General features: G+C 42.6%; 1 long non-coding RNA gene across 2 annotated transcripts in view; it reads right to left on the bottom strand.

The window, feature by feature from the left end:
- Positions 1-23,981, bottom strand: part of LOC307223663 — a 44,199-nt gene that overhangs the window by 7,756 nt on the left and 12,462 nt on the right. The window contains exons 4-5 of one of the 2 annotated variants that reach the window (XR_013842173.1): positions 10,194-10,251; positions 9,536-9,640 (exon numbers count right to left, since the gene is read on the bottom strand). This is a non-coding gene — a long non-coding RNA (uncharacterized lncRNA). Of the gene's footprint in view, positions 1-9,535; positions 9,641-10,193; positions 10,252-23,981 lie in introns of those variants that run through there. The other variant, XR_013842172.1, reaches the window with a different exon arrangement.

The raw sequence follows: 23,981 nt of genomic DNA, 5'->3' as shown, positions 1-23,981 counted from the left end.
TATTTAATTGCAATTTCATTTATGATCATGGAATTATGGTTGTAAAAATATTTTACCCCTAACTTAAACAAAGTGTCACATTCTCTTTATTGAGGCTTACAAACTGTATAACAAGATGACACATTATTATGATCTTTCCTAAGCACCAATAAATATGTACTTAGTAATCAGATTTGTATTTAACAAGTACTTGCTACCCTATTAAATCCAAATTAAACACCGAGTGCATGCAAGGAAGGAAAATGTAAAAGTTCCTAGTGATTGTCAAAAAGTTAGTTTCCCAGAATTAACTTTTTCTTTCTTTCTTGGACAGTTTGTTACACTACATATAACCTCACTCAGATGTTCAGCACAATATAGAAAGAAGTAGCTAAAAACCCAGTGCCTCTTCCCAGTAATCCATTACTGTTGTTGCTTATTACAATTTTTTGCCCACCATTCACCATAGGTTCCCAGGGCAGGTTACAGCAAGATAGAATTCAGTTTTTAAAACAGTTCAAACAAATTCCAGTCACAGAAATAGGGTAGACCCCCCCCCAAAAAAAAGCAGGTGCCAAAGTCCAGCATAAAAAGGTGTGCCTTTGTCATCGAAAAGCAAACTACATAATGAAATAGCCCGATGCCCACACTATATCGAAGGGGTCCACAGCTTAGGGGCTGCCACAAAGAATGCCCTCTTCCAAGCTGCTACTTTCTGAATTTCTGAGGACCACAGAACTACCAAGAGGACTCCCTCTGCTGATCTTAAGACCCAAGGTGGTCTTTAGGGATGGAGGTGGTCTTTCAGATATCTGGGGCTGACGTCATTTAGAGCTTTGATTTTTAGTGGTCCCTTACCTTTCCTGCCCCAACCTGGCCACAGTGATCCATGTGAGGGTTATCTCCAGGCTTGACTACTGAAATTCGCTCTACGCGGGGCTGCCCTTGAAGCTGTCCCAGAAACTCCAGCGGGTGCAGAATGCTGCAGCAAGGCTCCTCACGGGGTCTCTGCCATGGGAACATATTCACCCAGTGCTTTTCCAGCTGCACTGGCTCCCGGTGGAGTACAGGGTCAGATTTAAGGTGCTGGTTTTGACCTTTTAAGCCCTTCATGGCCTAGGACCCTCGTACCTACGGGACCGCCTCTCCTGGTATGCCCCACGGAGAGCCTCAAGGTCCATAAATAGCAACACCCTAGTGGTCCCAGGCCCTAAGGAAGTTAGATTAGCTTCAACCAGAACCAGGGCCTTTTCAACTCTGGCTCCGGCTTGGTGGAACGCTCTGCCTCATGAGACCAGGGCCCTGCAGGATCTGATTTCTATCCACAGGGCTTGCAAGACAGAGTTGTTCCGCCTGGCCTTTGGCTTGGAGCCAATTTGATTCCCTCCCCCTCTTTCTTTTTCCTTTTTCCTTTCTCCTCCTGTGATGAGGCTGCATTTTAATATTTTAATGTTTCAATATTTTAATGTTGTATTTTAATCTTGTTTTTAAGTTGTATTCATTCAACTTGTTTTTATTATTGCTTGTTAGCTGCCCCGAGCCCGGCCTTGGCTGGGGAGGGCGGGGTATAAATAATAATAATAATAATAATAATAATAATAATAATAATAATAATTACTACTACTATTATTATTAGTGTGAACACCTTGAATTGGGCCGTGAAACAAACTGGCAGTGGTAGCCAATGCAGCTGTTTTTAAACAGTGGTTATGTATGTTTTAAGTGCAGATCTCAGAAATCCCTGATACCTTTCAGTTTGGAGCAGAAGTCAAACTACTTGCCATATTTTTCCATCTATAAGACAACCCTATGTATAAGACGCCCCCTATTTTGGGGGACTCTGATTTAAGAAAATGGGGGAAGAGCTATCCATGTATAAGATGCCCCCAAATTTTGGACAACCTAGTCTTATACGTGGAAAAACATGGTAAATTGTCGCTTCAGATCTCCCACACATCACGCTCTCAGTGGCATTCAGAAGACTCATGCTGCATGGACTTGCATGCAAACTACTTCTAGTTTTAATGATTCAAAAAGCTGAACTAAATAAAAATGCACGACAGAAATGACCCAAGTTGGAGCATAGACTCCTGTCTTTGATATTATCCCACCACCACAGAAGCTTTGTGAACACCACAGAAGACCTCAAGGTCTGCATGTTGGTGCTGGCTGGATCGGACCATAGAACCCTTTTAGTGCAGGGATGACTAACCTGTAGCCCTCCAGATGTTCTGTGTGTCCCATTTTCTCTAGCCACTGACCAAGTTAGCAACCCCTGCTTTAGTGGATTATGCTGTCATCCAAAGTAATTGATGGCATCCATATGAATGTTAGGTTGTCCAGATTGGAAGCTCTGGATTTTTAGCTAAAGAGCAATGAAAGAAAAGTTCAAGCTCCCAAAATAGAAGCTTTCTAATTAGATAAGCTAAATTAGCAAAGCAAGTAAAGCAATAATACTGATGCAAATGTTAATGTCAGTTGTGAATGAGACAACAAAGAACCTAAACAATTCTTTGAAGTCAGAGAAGCAAGAGACAATGGAAAGGATTAGTGTCTGGGCTGAAAAAAAATTCTAGTTCAAAGTGGGTGAAGTGTTATCAAAGTCTTTCAGGGTCAAAGTACAAAATGTTTTCCATTTTCTCCAAAGTGTGATATTATCATCTGAACAGCTACAGGGTTTATACCTCTCCTGCTTTGAAAAATGCATGGGCGCCACATATATAGTCCCCTGAAAACAACTGTGTAAGAGTTGCAGAAAATAACAAATATAATAATAATAATAATAATAATAATAATAATAATAATAATTTATTAATACCCTGCCCATCTGGCTGGGTTTCCCCAGCTACTCTGGGTGGCTTCCATCACAATATTAAAATACAGTAATGCATCAAACATTAAAAGCTTCCCTAAACACCTTGTATGTCACTTTCATTTGCTCTCAGTGGTGAAAACAAGCTGAGGTCAGACAGCTTGTTATGGTGACTGTTTTGAGACATAGCAGCTTGCCATTATAAAGCAAGGAGTTAGTTTTCCACGTATTAACGAAGATCTAGAATACCATTCTGAACATTCACATTCATAGAACACTCAATCTTGGTTCACCCATGCGCACTGGTCACCAAATGACTGTGCCATCAAACCATGTCATCAGAGCTACCTCGTAGGGGCTTTGGGGGCTTTGGCCCCCACAATAAAATATTTGGGGGGACGGGCCCCCACAAAGTTGATGGGTATTCACAGTCAAATGGTGTGGGTGCACTGTGTCATGTAATTGATTTATGTGGGGCGGGGCTTACCTAGGCCTCCACAATATTTTATTCAAGTTGGTACCCCTGAACCATGGCACTTTTGAATGTGTTGTCCTAAACAAAAATCTACCACGTCATCTTTCTTCAGGTGTAATGCTCTTCAGTGGATACACATTAATAAAGTGATGAGAATTCCAAATGCCCAGTTTATTGAGCATTCATCCTGATTTTTTTTGCAGGGAGATTAGACAATGTTTGCTATTTAATATGCATACAGTCATCCCACAGGGCTCAAACCAAGTCACGGCAGCGTCCCAACCCTGTATCTGTTTTCAAATGGATACACTTCAGGGTAGTGAAGAATCAATGTGCAATGAGCTTTTATATTTAGAATGAAACCAGTTTCTCAGTAAGCACTTTTTACGAGCAAAAAAACATGCAAGAGATCTGGATTGTGCGACGACTGTGTACACAAAACAAGTGCTCAGTTACCACTGATTTTAGAATAAAATGTCGTGTGTACACAGTCTATGACTAAATTGACTCCATCAGATTGGTATTTTCTGTACTGGGTATCATTTCCCTCTGATATCAGTGACTTTTTCTAAAAGCTTCACCAAAGAAATTCCAAGATTTTCTGTTTTTGGAGAGAATCCTGAACCACATCTCCGAAATGCAGGCTGTGCTATATATGTCTTGTTTACTTGTGTGAATGAAATCTCTACTTACCAAAAATGACAATCTCCTGAATGCTAATTGTCATTTTGTGAATAAGTGTTATGTTTCGTGTTGCACGCAGGAGAAGAAAAAAATGGCACTTCAGCTTGCTATTGTTATGTTCATGTAGGTTGCCAAGATGATCATGAGGCGCAATAAGGCATTCTTTTTATCATCCAAAGAACAAGGACGGGAATGAGATGACTGCTTTTCCGTGTCAGTTAAAATCATTCATGCAGTTTTGGCCTTGTACGCGATCAAAATAAAGCTTGTAACAGACGTTTTATCTTTTTAAAGGCATATAACAGTCCTTACTTTCCAGCTTTTTGTTTCTTCCTCATTAAAAACCCTGAAAGCATAATTATGCTTAACACATTTTACCTGTGACATATTTATGAAAGACAACATCAACAAAGTATAGGCACAGCATGGATTCTGGCAGGATTGAGGCAGGAATGAGGAGCCTGTGGCTCACTAAATGTTACTAGACTACAACTCCCATCATCCCTGACAATCAGCCCTGTTGATTGGGGATAATGTAAGTTGGAGCCCAGAAACACCTGGACTTCACAGGTTACCCATTAGTGGATTAAAGAGTGCAATCCATCAAAATTTATGGATTCTTCAGTCTCATTAAAATCAATTACTGTCAAGGAGGGGAAAGAAATTCAGTCTAGGTATCATTGAAAGAATGGAGGCAGTGAGAGTTTTTACTTTCTTGGGCTCCATGATCACTGCAGATGGTGAGAGCAGCCACGAAATTAAAAGACGCCTGCTTCTTGGAAGAAAAGCAATGGCAAACCTAGACAGCATCTTAAAAAGTAGAGACATCACCTTGCCAACAAAGGTCCGTATAGTTAAAGCTATGGTTTTCGCAGTAGTGATGTATGGAAATGAAAGCTGAACCATAAAGAAGGCTGATCATCGAAGATTTGATGCTTTTGAATTATGGTGCTGGAGGAGACTCTTGAGAGTCCCATGGACTGTAAGAAGATCAAACCTATCTATTCTGAAGGAAATCAGCCCTGAGTGCTCACTGGAAGGACAGATCATGAAGCTGAGGCTCCAATACTTTGGCCACCTCATGAGAAGAGAAGACTCCCTGCAAAAGACCCTGATGTTGGGAAAGATGGAGGCCACAAGGAGAAGGGGACAACAGAGGACGAGATGGTTGGACAGTGTTCTCAAAGCTACCAGCATGAGTTTGACCAAACGGTGGGAGGCAGTGGAAGACAGAAGTGCCTGGCATACTCTGGTCCACGGGGTCACAAAGAGTCGGACACGACTAAACGACTAAACAACAAAATCATTGAAAGCTGGCTCTATCAAATGAGGATTTTCCAAAACAATATGCAAACTGAAGCACAGCTATCCTTCAAAATTCACACTTCGTGAAATTCTGTGATGCAGTTCACCAGCTAAGCAATCTTTACGAAAGTGCATATATGAGACGAAGGGTGCATAAAAATGAAAATACTGGTGAAAATACCACACAGAATGCCTTATATTAATGGAAATTGCTTGCAGAAATGTGCCCATTTGTTAAAACTGCATATACAAATGTGCCCACTGGGAGAAATTCACCCTAAAATTGTGGTGAATTTCATGAGGATTTTAAAAAATCATGAATTGCTGCAAAATGTGGAGAAGTGAATTTAAGATGGGAAAAATGACAAGCCAAGAAAATCGAAATTGACATATCCTTCCCCCGTATTTGGCCAGTACAATTCTAACCATCTAATCACCTCAATGAAGACTTATATTTTGAAGTCCCCTCCCTTCCAGTCAAATTAGACAATGAAAAGAATACGTTGGCAAAACGAATAAGCATCTTTCTAGGGGGTAAATCCTTGTTTTGTTACTGTTGCTTATTTCCAGAACGATATTTTCTCAAGCAAACTGGAGCAGGGTGGCTTTTGTGCCTGCCAAAAATTTCTCAGGAAGCAGAGCAGGTTTCAGGGATGTGCATTCTTGAGTGCAGGAGACTGAGGAAACTGTCTGCTTCAGTGCCATCCATAGCAGCAGGAGATGACAACAGTGGCTGTAGCAGTGGCATGAAGCCAGTTTTTCAATTTAGAAATGAAACTGAGCATATGGAGTACTAATTAGGCTTTTCCTCATTTGACCAGAATAGATCCAACTGGGCAGCATCAGTAGAGATGCTGTACAGGCAGAAAAAATGCAAGGTGCCATTTAGGAAAGACCTTTAAAAAAGCACACCAGCAACATGAATTCCCCTCTAAATCAGGCATGCTCAACTTACATGCAACCATGCCAAACTCACCCTTGCATGATGATCTACCAGGAGCACAATAAATGTCCTAGCTCCATTGGCTGCATGGGACTTCAACATCTATGCCAAGAGGTCATGGAAGGCCCCGATACATGCATTGGGTTTGGTGGGACACATGTCAGGCCACCCAGTCCAAATGGCCTTGAGGAAGAGTTTATTCTTCACCTTTAAAGCAGGGATGGGAAATATTTTTATCCCATGGGGCCACATTTCCATCTGGGCAATGTTCCAGGGGCCATAGGCCAATGTTCTGCAAAAACAGGCAGAGCAGCAAATGTGCATGTTGCAAGCAATTTTCACTCTCTCTATTCTCCACCCTCGCAAGCAAAAGGTATTATCAGGGTTCAGGGACACACTCCAACCATGCAAAAAGACACAAGGAGGGCATAAAGCAGTGTGGAATGCAGCCTGGGAAAATGAGATATAGCCAGATAGAGAGACTTGGGGCCACAATTGGCACACAGGCCTGACGTTTTCTAGTCCTGCTTTCAAATGAAGTTGCTCACTATGATGTCCCCCTGCCACCACCACCTTTTAAAGGTTAAGTTAAAGAACCCCTGACAGTTAAGTCCAGTTGCAAACGACTCTGAGGTTTCGGCGCTCATCTCGCTTTACAGGCCGAGGGAGCCGGTGCAGACAGTTTTTCCAGGTCATGTGGCCAGCATGACTAAGCCGCTTCTGGCGAAACCAGCGCATGGAAACACCGTTTACCTTCCCACCGGAGCGGTACCTATTTATCTACTTACATTTTGGGTATGCTTTTGAAATGCTAAGTTGGCAGGAGCTGGGACCGAGCAACGGGAGCTCACCCCATCACGGTGAGAGAGGCTTGGGGCCACAATTGGCCCACAGACCTGAAGTTTTCTAGTTCTGCTTTCAAATGAAATTGCTCACTGTGATGTCCCCCCCCCCTACCTTGTACCCAGCCCTCAATCTACAGAAGTAAATCTCTTAATTTATCTCCAAAGATATGCAAACTGAGAAAGTAGGCTGGTATTTACAGTGCCTCATTCTGGCGTATTCTATTTCTTCATGATCAATCATTCCACAATAGGATGATTGCACTAAAGTAAGCAGCAAGTGGCCCGTGGACGACATTCATCTCAAGAAACACTAAATCTTGTCATTCCCCCCTTTTCAATTCATCCTCCTTCTGATTCTCTTTCAGAAATGCTGGTTCAAGTATTTCTCATTCTGATTATTTCATACAGTTCCAGCTGGTATTCTCCTTGGCAGGTTAGTTTTGAATGTGCAGGGTTGACGATCATCATCATTATCTTGAGACAGCTAAGAAGTTCTGTATTTATCTACTTTATATTTTGAGAAGTTGTTTATTTGCTAGGCATTTGGACACCTCTTAAGTCCATTTTCATCTATGTTTGGATACAATTGGACACTATTTTGAATCCAGTGGATGGAGTGACCTTTTCAAAACTGCTCTGATTTTAACAGCTGATTTCACAACTGCACTGATTTTTTGGCTGCTTGAGTTCCTGAACAATGCCAGGTATGCAGCTATTGATTATATTATAATGTCAGGGATGGCCAGTATTTGTCCTCCCTTGTGGGATAGCAGCATGGTGGAGGTACTGCACCCAACTGTCAGGAACGTGCCCCCCCCCCCAGAGCGCAGGAGAAGAGCTAGACTCAGAAATAGAACTAAACGAATGAGGGCCAGACTTTGCAGATGAGAGCTGGCTGTCAGAGTCGACAAAGGGCAGTTCAACCCCCCTTTCGGGGAAAACTCTGTTAGCTCTCAAGATGAAGAAGAATTGGAAGACAGCCAGAGCGTTGCTAGGCAATCAGCAGATAAGCAGAGGTCTGAGTCTGGGTCGAGTTGCAGTGTGAAGGGAGCAGGCCAGCTTCACAGTCCTCAGGCTAGGAGTCTGGATAAGATCAGATGGCAACAGAAGGGCAAGGGGGGAAAGGCGGGTTTCGCATCCTTCCTGCTGTGGGAGGGGTGAAATTTCAGATTGACCAACTAATGTAAATGTGAGCAGGCGAGAAGCCGTATGTACATAAAACTGCTGGAGAGTTATTACTTCTTATCAGAGCTTGATTGTCTGCCAGATATCATTAGACCAATTGAGACAGCGGTAGTGACAAAATGTTAAAGACCACTTCCCTTGTGTCATGTCCCAACCTGACTCCACCCTCCCATGCCAACTATTTGTTAAAACGAGTAGGGAATCTGTGGCTTCCTATACGTTGCAATAGTACAACTCCCATCATCTCTGACTCTTGGCCTACTGTGGAAAGGAATTGAAGTCCAACAACACCTGGAGAGACAGAGGCAAGTGTACAATGCAAACATCAAATCTAGGATAACCCTTAGCATCACTCTGCTCTCTAGACAGTGAGTCAGAAAAATGCATTTTATGTGATACATATGTCGTCCTGACAAGGAGGATGTAACATTAAACAAGGAACCGAGAAATGCAATCCAGGAATGCTTCAACCTTCACTGAATTTTGTCTTTGGTCCTGGCCACTGCTGGCATGTGGCTTCCTATGAATTACCCTTGAAAGAATGTGACCCTCAACAGAACAAAATGTTCCCCAATTCCTGGAATTAAAGTGCAGAGTAAGGTAAAGGACCCCTGGACGGTTAAGTCCAGTGAAAGGCGACTATGGGGTTGCGATGCTCATCTTGCCTCTCAGGCCAATGGCGTTCACCCATATACATCTTTCCGGGTCATGTGGCCAGCATGACTAAACCGCTTCTGGCACAATGGGACACTGTGATGGAAACCAGAGTGCACAGAAACACTGTTTACCTTCCCTCCACAGTGGTACCTATTTATCTACTTGCACTGGCATGCTTTCGAACTGCTAGGTTGGCAGGAGCTGGGACAGAGCAACGAGAGCTCACTCCATTGCAGGGATTCGAACCACCGACATTCTGATTAGCAAGCCCAAGAGGGTCAGTTGTTTAGACCACAGCACCACCTGTGCCCCAAAGTGTAGAGTACAGTAAGCCCTCAATTTATGAACATTTAACTTGTGTGCATTCAGCTTTACATGCTTGGCAAAAAGAATTAAAAGGGGGGGCAGAAGGGGGAGACAATACCACCTGCCATTGCACCCAGTGTGTTTTGACTACACGTGATTTTGGCTTTAGGCACCATCCCCTGGAACATATCCCCCATGTAAGTTGTAGGTTTACATCTGGTTGGCACCAGATTGGATAATGCTGCTCTACTCTTACAGCATGAAATAATTCTCCATTCTTTTTGAGAGAAACTATGGACTGCATTTTGATCCTAACTTGATCAATAGAATTCTCCCCAGATTTTGGGGGGTCTTTACTGATGTTCTGGAGTTTCCTGGTAAGGATTTTGAAGGGGCCATCACGGTTCTAATCCAGAGCACCATCATGGACATGCAGATTTGCTGTCTCCCTTGAAAGAGTGGAATGATTTGAGCATATAAGCAGGCAGAAAGTTACTTTTTCTCCCTTAATTGCAAGAATTTTATCTGAACCAAAGCCCAAAGTCTTTCATAAAGTCTGAGAAAATGACACAGGAGTATCACGTTATTAAATCAATCCTTGCATCAATTTCTCTTTAGTGCACAGTGTCACTTTTTATTCTGACAGCTTGTTGTTTCAGATCCTGGCTGGAACCGAGTGAAAAATGTAGTGATAAAAGGGAAAGCTGGAAATGATATATAGCCCTTTACTTAAGTTCTGCTTTGTGCTTTAATTAGGAATCTTACTAAGGCCTACACTTTGAAAGGCCATATTTTATTTCATGTTTTCACAAATTCGTTCTGCATAAACTGTTGGATTGTGAGGTTTGGATGGAAAGATACTTCGTAGCATCTTTTTAAACACATCAGACAATGTCTGGTGTTTAACTCTCAGACTTCTGCCAAACTTTGCTGTGTAAATGGAAAACATTTGATGCTGCTGTATTGAAATAAATCAGGATAAATCAGGATAGTACTACTTACTTTTATAATTATCCCATAGTATCAGACATTCTTGTATTTCTTTCATATTGCATGACCACTGGGAGAAAAAAACAGCCCAGGTGGATCTCTCAGGATTTGGTAGGACAAAATTTGTGGACAGCAAGGATCTGCCCATGCATTAAAACTTCAAGCTACATTAAGCTTTCTCAACCTCACTTCTAGATCAATTAATGGCCACACACAACCCTACCACATTATTTTCTTCTTCTGATTTAGGTGCCCTTGCATTTCAGTCTAAATGGAGCTGACTTCACCAAGATATTCAGGCTTCATAACTAGTGCCAATGAGGGGTGTTCAGGTGTTGAGTGTTCTCTGTTTAGTTGGTCTTTAATAGTAGTTGGCTTCTATTGATGGAGGGCTCAGCAATTGCAATTAGGGTTTCAGCAAACTCAGAAGAAAAATGGAAACAGGAACAGAATTAGCTTATTTGCCGCATGTCCAAATCCTGGAAGAATGTAGTATATAACTTAAATACTTGAAATATATTGAAGAAAGATGAATCAACATTTTATCCCTTTTCCAAATACCATATAGGAATATGGGTGATGCATTCACCTAACAGCATTCATTATTTTTTATTTTTTAATGCTTGATTCAACCAAATTGTGCTTGTGGGAGCCAGTGGTCTCCCTATGTTACCTTCATACCTTCCCCAAATCTTCTTGGGACAACCCTTAAACAGAGCAGAGGGAGGAAATGAGTGGCCGTTCTGTCTGGCAAGCAGTTACCTTTGCACAATGTTGAATTCCACCCATAATAGCTTTATCTTAATAGTTAGTAACAGGCTATTAGGAGAAAAACAGCCAGCATGCAAGAAAGAAATGCACGTTTGAAAATAAAATTTAAAAAGCTTACCTTCTTTTTTCATCCTGTCTCTCCCCCCTTAAAGAATATAAAACTTTGAAATGTTCCCATTGCATGCAGTCTATGCTCTATTTGTGGTTTGATATGTGAATGACAGGGATGGAAACAATATAAACAAACTCTGGATAAAGGCTCAGTCAGTGAAAGTTTTGAGTTCCGTGAAGATGCAGTGGTCCATGAACAGAAACATTTCCCCCCCTTCACGGCTGATCATATGGCTGAATTTTTAAACTGTAGGCAAGGATCTAAGTTCACCTTTAAGGACATTCTGCAAGTTAAAAACTAGCAAAGGAAGTGAGAAAGCCTTTTCACCCTGAAGTCTTAGTTCTATAAACCCCTTCTTGTCAGGCCGCAGTGCATTATGAAGACTTTATTTCAGTACTCTGTTGCTGAATGTGCTTTTGCTGTGGACTGCTTTTGGGGGGTATTATGGGAATTTATGGATATCTACTTAGTATTTTTGCAATATTCTCATGAACCAAGTGAGGGTCACTAAGAAGTAGCTTCTAGAGCTGCATTTTAACCCACAACAATTAGAACTTCCTGCTGTTAAAAACAGAGGTTCAGGCCCAAGTCTATTTTCCAGAAGAACCTGAAGAACAAGGTGAAGTACAAATGTATAAATATATGAAATTAAAGGTTCCCATCATGGATCTGCATGTGTCTGAGAAATATGGGTTGTTGTTTTTTTGAGAGGATAGCAATCATCTCATTTAAACTTGTGGTAAAAAGTATAATTGCAGTTGTCAGGAATTGTGACATCTCTCCAATGAGGCCTTTAAGCCCAAACAAGAATATCAAAATGACCGCTCCCCGCATAAAACGGGGGGCGCCCTTTGCGTGGACGCGCGCAGCCCCTGGATCTGGAGCGGCTCCATCAGCATAGGCTTGGCTTTGCCTTCCCTCAGGTGGGATACCTGGAGGTCTCCGCCTACCTCAGTCAGTTGTCCAATCCCACCTGGGGGAAGCGTTGCCAAGGAGACCAGGCCAGGTAGGGGAGGGATTACCTGCCCACACAATAGAGGGAGGCTCTTACCTGGGAATCCTCATTTGGCACTCTTCTTTTTGAACTCAGAATATAGATGCAGACCTATTTTATGACCAGATTGGGGGCTTTCAGAAAGCAGACTTTGCTCCAGAGCCAAAATGAGAAACTTCTGTCCCTTTTATCTAGTAAGGCTCTTAAAACATCTGTCCCAGTCTATGCCTTCAACACTGTTAAATGTCTTTTCAATTCACCACCACCAGAATGAAGACGTAAGGAAAATAAGTTGGGTAAAAGGGTCAAGGCTATCTTACCTAAAGTTCTGCATCAGGAAATAAACATGCATGAACAGCAGCTTGTTCTAGGAAGTGGCCGATGCTCGTTCACCTTTGGTTCCAAACTTGGGCAAACCTGCCTGGCTCAAGGCTGTGTCTAGTCCAGGGATGGGGGACTTCTGACCTGCAGGCCAAACTTTGATCACTAGGCCTCCCCAATTGGTCTGCAAGGCTGTTTGGGGCATGCCATGCCTGCCATACCCCCCCCCCTTACCTGATGTGTTTGGAGCAGTTAAGGGCGGGGCTTCAAAGTAACAATCAGGAACTTTAAGTGAGCTCCTGGCTGTTCTTTTGCTGGAGCAAGACATGCCCTCCATGGCCCATCAACTTATTGGTGGTAAGAATGTCCCTAACTCTGGGAGGGGAGAGCGGTTTCCACTGAAACCACTTTTAAAATGGAGGGGAGGAATCTCCATTTTAGCAGTGGTTTCCTCCTCCCAGTGCTGCTCCTTTAATCTCCAAAATCTGTTTAGAAAGTTTAAAGGGGCTTTCAAACAGGCCAGTGCTGTGCTTTAAAACAGAGTGATCCCCTCCCCGCAAAATCTACACAGACTTCCCAGGCAGCAACTCCCCTGAAGCCCAAACAGTCCGTAGCATGGACAGCTGGGTTGGTGTGCCAAATGCAGCTGAGGAGGAACAGATGGCAAAGATGTTTATACCAACCTTACCCCTTCTGATTGGCTGTGTGTTCTTAACTCGAGGTACTATTTCTGGGTTAGCAGAGTCTGTAACCTGAAGCGTATGTAACCCGAGGTACCACTGTACAGCTGAGTGGATGGGAAGGTAGCCCCTCTAGGAGAAGGAAAACTCTGACCCTAAATCTCTGCTGCCTTGTGGCTCTACACATTCATGAGAAAGGCTTTGGGAGTGAACCCCGAGGGAAACTCCATGCCCGCCAACTTGTGGGACATCTCTGGGAGAAGAAAGGGCTACGGAGTAAACCCTACCCAAATCCATAGTGGAGTCCCTAGGATGGTTGGATGGTGTCATGAATGAGCTAGCTCCCAGGGAAGGATTACTGCCAACTGAAGAAAGCAGCCAGGAACAGAGAGGGTTAACTGCCATGCAGGATGAGCATTGGCTGGTGCCAACTCTCCCACCCCTAGGAATGCCGGCTGATGAGGGAATGGCGGAGAGCAAGTTGGACGTGGGCAAAGCTCACTGGAAACACAAACAGGTGGAAAAGCATTAAGAGACAGCCTCTCAGAGAATGGGTTATAGCTGGGAGCTGACCCACTCAGTCTGAGTTCACGACGAATGGGAGGGCTGCAAGATAGGAAGCAAAACAAAAGACGAATGAAGTGAAAGTTCAGTTGCTTCTGGTCACGCCGGAAGCACTCCTCAGAAGGGTCATCTTGATTGATGATGGCGGAGGCTGTCTTAAAGCCATCCAGAGCTATCTGTTTGTTTTGCCAAAAAAAAACCCCCCATCCTTTTTAATTAACAACACTCACTGTGTTATCAAGCCGGGAATTGGACTCCTGACAGATGGCACCTCCTTCTGGCAACTCTGGCAGCCAAGCTGGTGCCAAATGTATTGCTTTGCTTCCCTTCTGACAGCATCAGTGGGGCCAAGATGGGCTATGTGTCTGGGCAACCCAGGACCTCCATACACACTCCCTAGGCTTGCACCTTGGAGGGGCACTTCGGTGCTGCTGATACAGCAGAAACAATGAAGGAGGGAGCAGTTACAAGTTATGGGTCCCTGTAGCCACAGCACATGCTGTGATTCTCCAGTGGTTTGAGTTCAGTCCTGGTGGCACACTCCATTGTCTCTCAAGATTGACGGATGCCAACACCACCACATTGGGGCACCCGTGTGCCCCTTCCACATGACTTCATTCTAGCTTTTTGTGGGAGGGGGCAGACCTGCTCTCCACTAATGGCAAGGTTTGACATTCTCTAAGTAAGCTGCTCAGATTGTGAGGGAGGAATGATAATATAGATGGAACTGATTATTCCCTCTAGGCTCATTTGTTTGCTCCCCAAGTTTTCCCGACAACGATATGTTGAAATCTCTATTGAAAATGCAAAAACAGACAAGCAAGCTACCATTGTAATATTGGACCTTTCCATTTTAGAGATAAGATATCATGTACACAAGTCTGCTTTTTTATATAATGAAAGAATGACAGGGCAAAATCTCACTAGGATTAGTCGGAGAACATCCTTCCCACCGAGACGGAAGACGTTTAATCATTCCTTCACTGTTCTGGGCAGCTGCACACTGACCCCTGAGACATCACCTGCTCCTGGTCTGTCAGCCGCAGTACCTTGTACTGAGGAGAGAGGAGATACTTCTCATGCAAGCTTTACAAAGAAGAACTGCCACTAGCTGTGACAACATCCCTAATTAGATGTTGAAATACTATTGCGAGGATTTGTCACTAGTGATTATTCATCTCTATAATGCTTCCCTCCAACAGAGCTGTGTTCCGGCTATTTAGGAAATGGCTGATGTCATTACTAGTCCCTTAGGAGCTTATCCTAGTACTCGAAAGACAGCTGTTCAATTCTGGGGTGAAACACAGTTGCCAACACTAGAAATAGTACAAGTGGGGCAAGCTGATCTTATTGCAAGAGGGAACAAAGGGTGACTGCAGACAGGATATGACCTGCATAAGCCCACTGCCAGTGCAGAAGAGACCATGAAAGGTGTCACACAGAGATCAAACTCTGAACCAGATTTGGAAACTCTTCCTCTGGTAAAACATGCAAGGCTTTTGAGGGAAGCCTCAGATGTGTGACTGCATAGTGTCTAAAAGTCCATGGAGGGATGCCTCCACATCTCTAGATAGTCCCTAAATTTTGCCAAAGTAAAATTCTTGGTGAATTTGGAGATTCCTTCTCAGGAGAAATGCCCAAGGGATGCCATAGATAGCAAAATGTTCCAGAGGTTTCACATTTCCCAGTACTGGACGCTAAGTAAATAATAACAAAGTGTGTGTGTGGGGGGGGGGAGATATACTGAGAAGAAAATGGAGGAAGATTGGTCTAAAACTGATCCAGCATAAGTAGAACAACCATTCGTGCGTTTTCCAAAAGAGAATCTTATCGAAACCACACTATTCATTATTTTTGATCTGTTTTTAGTCTGTGGCACAGGTAAAGGTAAAGGTAAAGGTACCCCTGCCCGTACGGGCCAGTCTTGACAGACTCTGGGGTTGTGCGCCCATCTCACTTAAGAGGCCAGGGGCCAGCGCTGTCCGGAGACACTTCCGGGTCACGTGGCCAGCGTGACATCGCTGCTCTGGCCAGAGCCAGAGCCAGAGCCAGAGCCGCACACGGAAACGCCGTTTACCTTCCCGCTGGTAAGCGGTCCCTATTTATCTACTTGCACCCGGAGGTGCTTTCGAACTGCTAGGTTGGCAGGCGCTGGGACCGAGCAGCGGGAGCGCACCCCGCCTCAGGGATTCGAACCGCCGACCTTTCGATTGGCAAGCCCTAGGCGCTGAGGCTTTAACCCACAGCGCCACCTGTGTCCCCAGTCCGTGGCACACATCCACTTATTAACACCTTACTTGCACATCACATAAAACATGGCTTACCATGAAGTAGCAGCATCACTTTATCACTTCCTTTGTGTTTTGCCATTCCCCCCCCCCTTTTATTGGCTTTGGTTTATTGTGTCATGTGAGCTGGCCCTTGGTGAACCAAGAAAACCCATTGGTTTAGCATTGTGGTTTGACTGGAGAGAAGCAAACCATGAGTATTAGCTTCCATACCATAGTAAGCTAAGACTTATGACTTGTACTTGACTCAAGGAAGAGTGGAGTGAGACAGGTGTGAGTCAGTAGTGCACTTGTATATTTTTCATTCACAGTAAGCTATTGTTAATGACTTTCCATGATAGGAAAACATCAGTATGTGTTGATTTTCCCCAGCTCATAAAAAAATAGTTAGTTTGCACACAGACAGTGCTTCATTCCATCTTCCTGATGTTTGCTCACCAGTTAATTTTTGCTCGCAATGTGATCTTTCACACAATGTAAAGCCTTCTTCAAATACAGTGGAATCTAGCTAGAGTTTAGTGCTCATTTCCATGTTACTTATTTCCAGAAAGAAAGAAGAAGAAAAACCAGGCCAATCAGGAGCTGATGACACAAGTTATCTGGTCTGGGCTCCCTCGTTCTCTTTTCCCTCAGGTCCATTCATGGTCTGGAAATGGCTGCCCCATCAGTTCTGCCTTCCCTCGGAGCACACAGATCTTTTTTTTAAACCAAGGAAAGGTTGGGGAGGAGCTGCCACAACATCTCTCTCTAGTCATTGATGGTTCTGTCAGGAGCCTATGGGTTCTGACACAAAAGAAGGCTTCTAAGTGCATTGAACCAAATGCACTTAAGAAGCTTCACATCAGATCTTAGCACTCAACACAGGTGCTGGACTGGGCAGTGATGGAGATTTTGTGGGTGGTGTCCATACATCTGTTCCCCCCAATGGCCAAAGAACACAGGAACATCCCTATACTAAAATTCCTACCTTATTCATACTTTTATGCACAAAGTTTGAAGAACTGCATTAATGCAAACCTAAAGTTTGATGATTTTCCTACATATTCTATCTGCCAAACTAAATTAACTTTAGCTTAACTTATATGCGTGCCCTGTAGAAATTCATTCCAATTTAAAGCAGTAGTTGTTGGCGTTTCTAAAAAGGATTTCATCTCTTCCTAATAGCCTAGACACTCTTCGATACACAGCACACATTATCATTTTTGTGCATTGAGCAAATTGATAAACATGGAATAGTAACCTGAAGATTTGTAATAGCGGGTCTAACTTACCAGAAATAAAGTAAAGGTTCATTCAGTTGGCAACTCAGCTGAGAAATTACAGATAAATTATTACTGACCAGAATAGCTAATTGTCACAGAGTGAAAACATCTTCCTTGTGGGTTAGCTTACATGCAGGGATGAACAAATCAATCTATTTTCAGTCCATGTCGCTTTCAAATGTGTTTACATCACATCGTCACATTAATTTGCACCCACTCCCCCCCCCAGTGTATTCTCTCAAAATACACATTTTTAAACTGTTTCTTTTTTCAATTTAATTTTTTGCCTCAAAACATACTTTTAAAAAACATATTTTTTCGCCATTTTGCGAGCTAGGGGCTGTGTCACAACATTTGCAGGAATGCAAAATTCAGTGGACAGCTCCTTTCTGATCTACACATTATTTCAGGAGCTGGTGATAAGGTCAGTTCATATTGGAATCTTCAAAGACTGAATTCCTCAGATATCCCTATTCACAAGACCATTACTCAAACACAAGGAGATTTTCATGCATGATAGGATTGGATGTCATCAGTTTTTTTTGTTTTTGTGTGTGTGTTTTTTTGGAACAGGTTAGCTCATGGGTAGGCAAACTAAGGCCCGGGGGCTGGATCCAGCCGAATCGCCTTCTCAATCCGGCCCACGGACGGCCCAGGAATCAGCATGTTTTTACATGAGTAGAATGTGTCCTTTTATTTAAAATGCATCTCTGGGTTATTTTTGGGGCATAGGAATTTGTTCATTCCCCCCCCCAAAAAAAATATATATAGTCCATTTCCCCCACAAGGTCTGAGAGACAGTAGACTGGCCCCCTGCTGAAAAAGTTTGCTGACCCCTGGGCTAGCTACTTAACTTGGATATTGATTAGTAGGTGACACAAGTCTTTTGCCAATGAATTATTAGATGATACTATTATTTCATCTAACTTTGACAGTGATCAACATAATCTACTTCTACGGTGATCTAGCTCAGCTGCAAACTCCATAAGGACTGTACGGTGAAATATAGCACTATATCACTGAAATTAGTTTTTATTGGGCATTATTTTTGCAGTGCGAAAAATTCAAGAAGGAGCCTGTGAGTGGACTACGAACTCCTGTGGATTAGACAATGTCCTTTGACACAATAAATCGTGAAGTTTGTGGCACAGCATGCTGTCCATATATGATTGCTATGTTTGCTTGTTTTTATGATGGCGAAGGTAATGAAGTGTGTTGATCCCAACCCAACAAAAGAAAAATGGGGGGGGGTAACAATGACACTGTGCAAATTTGTCTTACGGACCCATTCCGTTGTGCCACATATCAGCCATATTTCCATTTCAGGGTTTTAACAAATATGTATGCATCAGATTTATGATCAATTGGAGACAGGTGATCAGGACAGTTTTGGAGAGAGGTCCAATGCCAGATCTATGTATAAACTAAACAACCTTATACGTAAAAAAAAAAATAAGGATAAAAATCTGGATGTACATTTCCAAAATATAAGATAAAATAAAACAAATACAGTGTTTTGTGTTGTGTAGGCTCCTATGATGGGCCCCGCCTGCTAGCCTGCTCCTTAAAATATCACTGCTTTGCTCATTTCTATATATAGGGTGCCTACATTCTGCTATTTATAATTATTAGTAGTTTGCATCATATATTTAAACCTATTATTATTTCATGTTATAGCAAGTTTTGAGGGACTAGATTATGAGTCTTTGTAAATTGTGTTTCTAAAGGAACTTTTGTTATTGCCAAATGCCAATGTGTTTGCATTATTAAGTTTGTTATGAATAAAAAATAATTTTACCGTAAGTCAGAGCTTAATAATTATTTCACTATTAATATACTGGTACCTCTTCTTAATTGTATTTCACTATTAATATATTTCTTCTTAATTGTATTTCAGTTCAACAATTACTTTGATAAAATACATATTTTGTTATGTGCAAATGTCTTTAGATACCTATTAGGTCCATAAATTACCATTTACTGTAGCATGTATTCAACATAAAAAAAACAGTGACACTTTGTTGTTGACAAAGGACAGCTGGACATATAAAGGGCCCCATTACCTTCAGGAGCTTAGGGCCTCATCAAACCTAAATCTGGCCCTGGAGAGGTCATAAAAACCTAAGAAGAGTTTTGCTGGATCAGACCAAAGACCTACCTAGCCCAACATGATGTCCTCATGGGGAACAAACCCAGAACACAGATTATAATGAGCACCTCACACTCACAATTCCAGCAACTGGTATTCAGAGGCATACTGGTTGTGATACTGGAATCATCAGGACCTATGTAGTCACTGATAACCTCACCCTCAATGGATTTTTCTAATCCCCCTTTAAAGCTGTCTAGGTTGGTAGCCTGTGTCCTCACTGATCACACATTTGAGGATATTTAGCAAAAATGTGGGCCGCTTTGCTTTTGCTGCCACATTTCCCACATTTATGCAGAAAACAGAACTTTTGCACACACAAAAAGACGGAAACTTTGCACTAGCCAACACAAGGTCATCAGCATGGCATTCATCTCTCTATTTGAATCCAGAAATTCTGTCACCAAAGTCACGCTCTATCAGTATTGTGTGGGATTATGCAGTGTCTGACAAAGGTGGGTTTTGTGTTTGGTAGGCTCGCCTGTAGGTTTATCTTATCACTGAGGAAAAAAATATCTACCCTGTCACTGTCCTTGCCTCACTTCTTTATAGCTGTCCATGCTTTATCAGTGCCATCTATAATCAGCTGGGATGTTTCCATTTTAACCATTTGCATTTTAAACTGGGAGTAGAGAACTTCTTTTTGAAAAACACCAATTTTATCAAAATCCTTACTGGGGAACATCTGCACTGGCACGTGGAGGCCTTCTGTAAACCTGCGGTTGTAATATATGTGTTACAAGGAAATACAAATATCCAGGAGAGGAAACATTGTTAAGGTTAGCACTGTGAACTCTGGTGCTTATGCTAATGTACAGTAGATGCATTTGCATGCAAACATGTGTGCCAGTCTGAGACTGGGTTTATATCTCATATAAGTAAGGACCTTAGCTGATGACGGCTGTACAAATATCAATCACTGTGGTGAGAGACTGACCATCCAACATAAAAAGATATGGTTATAGTGATATATCAAGGGTGGAGAACACATGACCATCTAAACGTGGTTGGATTTGAACTCTCATCAACACCAGCCAGCATGGTGGAATAATGGGAATTTTAGTCCAGCAAAACCAGAAGGGGGGTGGGGTTCCACAGGTTCCTCACACCAATATATATGGAACTTTTAGTGCACACAATACTTTAAAAAATGACGTAGGGAAATGGCATAGGCAAAGGTACTTATGATCTACAGTTAAAGGGGGGAAAGAGGAATATGCCACGGGTTACAAGGGATGAAAAACTGAATATCTGCCAATCCTGTGGTGTGGCTGTGGTTGAGACCAATCTCTTAAAATTACAAGTACATAAAATGCTATATTTGAATGCATTGTACAGTGGTACCTCGGGTTAAGTACTTAATTCATTCCGGAGGTCCGTTCTTAACTTGAAACTGTTCTTAACCTGAAGCACCACTTTAGCTAATGGGGCCTCCTGCTGCTGCCACACCGCCAGAGCACGATTTCTGTTCTCATCCTGAAGCAAAGTTCTTAACCCGAGGTACTATTTCTGGGTTAGCAGAATCTGTAAACTCAAGCGTATGTAACCTGAAGTGTATGTAACCCGAGGTACCACTGTATTTGGATTGCTGAAAAGAGAAGTTAACCTTAAGCAAGAGGTTTCACTCTGGGTGAAAGCGGAAAGCTGGTGTGTTTCCATTTTAGTGAGTTCCTGATGACACATCACAGGAAACCCAAGCTGCAGCCCTCACAGCAGAAGATGAAACCTGAGAAGTCAGAGGTGCTTAGTAACAGGAGTTGTAGCAGATAATAACTGCAATGATGTACGAGCTTAGGATCTCTCTCTGGAATCAGAGAGAGGAAATCAACCATCCACATAAAAATATATGGTTATGATTATATATCAAGGATGGAGAACATATGACCATCCAAATGTAGTTCGACTCCAACTCTCAATGCAACTCCCTGCAATGATGAACGAGCTTAGGATCTCTCTCTGGGACCAGAGAGAAGAAGATTTTCAAAACTGCATAAGGCAGTTAAAGGACTGAACCACACTACTTGTTTGCAATATGTTACTCTGTTATTTTGTTCATGGTATGTAACTAGTATTTAAGACTGTTCTGCAGTAAAACTTTGAAACTCATTATTGGTGGGGAAAGCTCATATATAGCTACACAAGGTCCAGATTATTGATTCCACTGAACTGCCCTAACACAATTTGTTAGTTATAGCAGTGGCACCACTTCCCTGTGGTGGAGGCCAACAACAAATGAAATAAATACATTGATCATTTAGCCTTAGAACTGCTTTACACCTGTAGCAGAATGAGGTAGTGGACTAAACTAGCCAGATTGAAAACAGGGTTCACATATTATTATTATTTTAAAAGAAAATGTTCCACCATGTAACAATATTCTGACAATTAAAAAGAAGCACATCAGGGGAAAAGTTATAGTACATCATTTTCTCTTCTGTGGTTGCTTCAACTTGCAGGCAGATTGGATACTTGTTTTTACAGTAGGGATTGTTTTAAAATGTGGCAAGACCCCACCTAGTCTGAACGATCACAGTCCATTCTCCCACCTCATTCTACTGCCAGTGTATACTAGTCTCAAATCAGAAAGGCAAGTCATAAATCAATAGACCCATAAGGCTGTGGTGCCATGGAAGGCTTCCTGTTCAAATAAGTTCTCCAAAGGCTTAGGCAAAGACAAACAAAAAACAGAATCAGGACCAAATGCCAAAACTTCACAGACAACTGAGGCAACATAATCTTTCATAAACCTGCTGTATTGTTCCCAAAACAGCCAAGCTCCCATAATCAGAATCCATTCATTTGTGAAGAATGGTTCTGAGGCTTTCCATCTGTACTAATGTTTGTTATTGGGCTATTTTGCAGAAATAAAAAAAGACTAAAAAACTAATAATAACCAAGCTCTTTCTTTTCAGTAATGCTTGAAAACAAACGAACCAAGGCAACATGGTGCATACATGTGCTCACAACAATCTATCAATTTTGAAATGTCACATCACTTAGAAAGGAACCAGAGAACAGGGCAACTAATGACAGCTACCACAAAAGAATAATCCTCTAATGGACAATTGGCAAATTTTTCTCGGTGCCTGTACTCTGGAAGCATGCTATTTATTTCCCAAGCAGGTTAGGAGGTGAGAAACATGGTGATTAGAATTCAATATAAAAATACTCTTAAATAAAGTTGGAAGGAGTGCTTGACTCAGGGCTACAGTGAATACTTTCATAGCTTCCAAATAGCTTGGATTGTGCTTTTCGTTAACTTCTTTTTCCCCTTTGTATAATACAATCCCTTGGAACCAAACACCCATCATACTTTTGTTTGTGAGATAACAACAGGGGTGTTCACGTGCTACGTTCAGTGAGTGTACACAGATACAACAACTGTCCACTTTTTCACACAAACCTTTACAGATGTGTAGCTTGTACCTGTGTTCAGGGTAATATGGGCCCAGTTCATGGTGCTCACATTCAAAGCTCTCAACTGACTTAGGCCTAAGTATCTCAAAGACTCCCTCTTTCCTTACAGACCCCCTCAGGTATTAAGATCAGCAGAGAAGGCCCTCTTGATAGTTTCACCTCCTTCAGAAGATATGTGGTAGTAGCAACCCCGTAACCATAGAATGCTCTCCCTACAGTCATACCTCATGTTGCGTCCACTTCAGGTTACGTCTTTTCAAGTTGCGTCCCATGGCAACCCAGAAGTACTGGAATGGGTTACTTCCAGGTTTGCCACTCGCGGGTGCACGGGTGCGTGCTTCTGTATGCGAACGCTTCAAATTGCAGACGTGCCTCCATGATTATGTCAACTCGAGGTTCTACTGTATCTGATTTCTTCACTGTACAATCTTTGGTCAATGCTGAAGAGACATTTCTTTACCTTTGCTTTTGACAACTGAGATATGTGATTTCAGGGGCCCACCTTATTCTTCTGAATGTAATATGTTCTGTTTTTAATTCTAAATTTAAAACCGTTGTGGTTCACCCAGGGACCTTCTGGAGAAGGGCAGGCAATGCATTTAATGATGAGAAGAACAATAATAATATTAATGTGTGAACAAGACAAATGCAGCCCTGTGCATACTTCCTTGAGAGGAAGCACATGGAACACAATGGGAAGAATTTTTCACAAACAGGACTTGAACCCTTTTCTCTCTTGCAACAGCCCTGAATAAAATCACTGACTCGAAAGTGTTATGTTCAGTGAGAAGAAATTTCCAGAGCTGGAACCTTTGGTACAATGCACTCAATAGCCATGGTAGTAGTAGAAGTAAGGTGTGGGTGTTTTTTTTGGGGGGGCACTATTTTTTACCAACACCACAGAGCCTAGGACTTGCCGATCAGAAGCCGATGCCGATCGAATCCCCGCAATGGGGTGAGCTCCCGTTGCTCTGTCCCAGCTTCTGCCAACCTAGCAGTTCGAAAGCACGCCTAAAGTGCAAGCAGATGAATAGGTACCGCTCCGGCGGGAAGGTAAGTGGCGTTTCTGTGCGCTGCTCTGGTTCACCAGAAGTGGCTTAGTCATGCTGGCCACATGACCCGGAAGCTGTACGCTGGCTCCCTCGGCCAATAAAGCGAGATGAGCGCCGCAACCCCAGAGTCGGCCACGACTGGACCTAACGGCCAGGGGTCCCTTTACCTTTACCCATTTCAATAAAAATG

Source organism: Podarcis cretensis (assembly GCF_951804945.1).
Source record: "Podarcis cretensis genome assembly, chromosome: 9".
Lineage (NCBI taxonomy): Eukaryota > Metazoa > Chordata > Lepidosauria > Squamata > Lacertidae > Podarcis > Podarcis cretensis.
The sequence above is the reverse complement of the archived record's forward strand: the minus strand, read 5'-3'. Positions and strand labels throughout refer to the sequence as shown.